This window comes from Octodon degus, unplaced genomic scaffold (genome assembly GCF_000260255.1).
Source record: "Octodon degus isolate 3935 unplaced genomic scaffold, OctDeg1.0 scaffold00038, whole genome shotgun sequence".
Classification (NCBI taxonomy): Eukaryota; Metazoa; Chordata; class Mammalia; order Rodentia; family Octodontidae; genus Octodon; species Octodon degus.
Window position 1 is genome coordinate 5906284 of NW_004524614.1, and position 1048 is coordinate 5907331.

Sequence of the window (1048 nt, forward strand, 5' to 3'; positions counted from 1 at the left end):
TTTAGATATGTATATATGTAGATTTATATATATATGGATATACTTATTAATTATGTATATAAGTATGAAAGACATAGTACTAATACTGTGTATGTGGCTAGAGTACGCATGTATAACAGCTGTAAAATTTAAAGCAAACTCTAGTACATAGATCTAGACAAGCTATAGTACATAGCATTATAGTATACAATTTACAATATATAGTAAATTTTGTTCAAGACAAAAATACATTTGTAAAAAAATATAAAAATCTTTTAATGATTCATTTGAAATGATCAGCGTCCTCAATTGCTAATTTCAAGGTACATTTGAAGGAATGAAAAACTATTTGTGTGAGTTCCCTGGAACAATCTCCTGGGCTCCATTTCTCTTCTTATTCCTTGAGATTTCTCTAAATGGTCCCAGGATGGCTTGAATGTGGATCTGGAGTCAGTTTGTGAACAGAGCTGTTTTTTCATTTTCTGAAGCTGTGCAATTTTGCAAAAACAAAGGAGAGAGGTGACAGGAAATCCTGGGCACTCCTTGCTGGGAATCCGCAAGCTGAACGGAGTAAGACACAGCCTTGGTGGCACAGCAGCGTTCCTTGTGGCCACAGATACCAAAGAAGTCTGGCTTCAGTTGGGACGTGGTCCTCTTGGGGCTCCCAGAATCCTCCTTTCTCCCTCCCCGCTTCTCCTTGCCTGCTCTCTGAGTGTGGGTTAGACAATTCCCCAGGTCTGCCTTTGACTGGCACCTGCGTGCATTCCCTGATGCCCCCATTTCTGTCTCCTCCCTTTCCCCACTGAGCCTATCCACTTCCTGCTTCCCTTTTTACTAGTTAGGCCAAGAAATTTCCAGATCCACCTCTAACCAGTTGCCAGGCCAGCATTCCCAGCAGCCTGCTGCTTTCAGTCAGTTCTGATAAGCTAACTCATGTTGAACCTTCTGCATTATTCTCTTGACCATATACCTTCTTCGGGGTTTTGCACTCTTGTCAACTGGACCACCTTTCAGTGAAGCCCCAGAGTCCTCTTGACACTTTCTATCCCTTATATCCAAAGAGTACCTA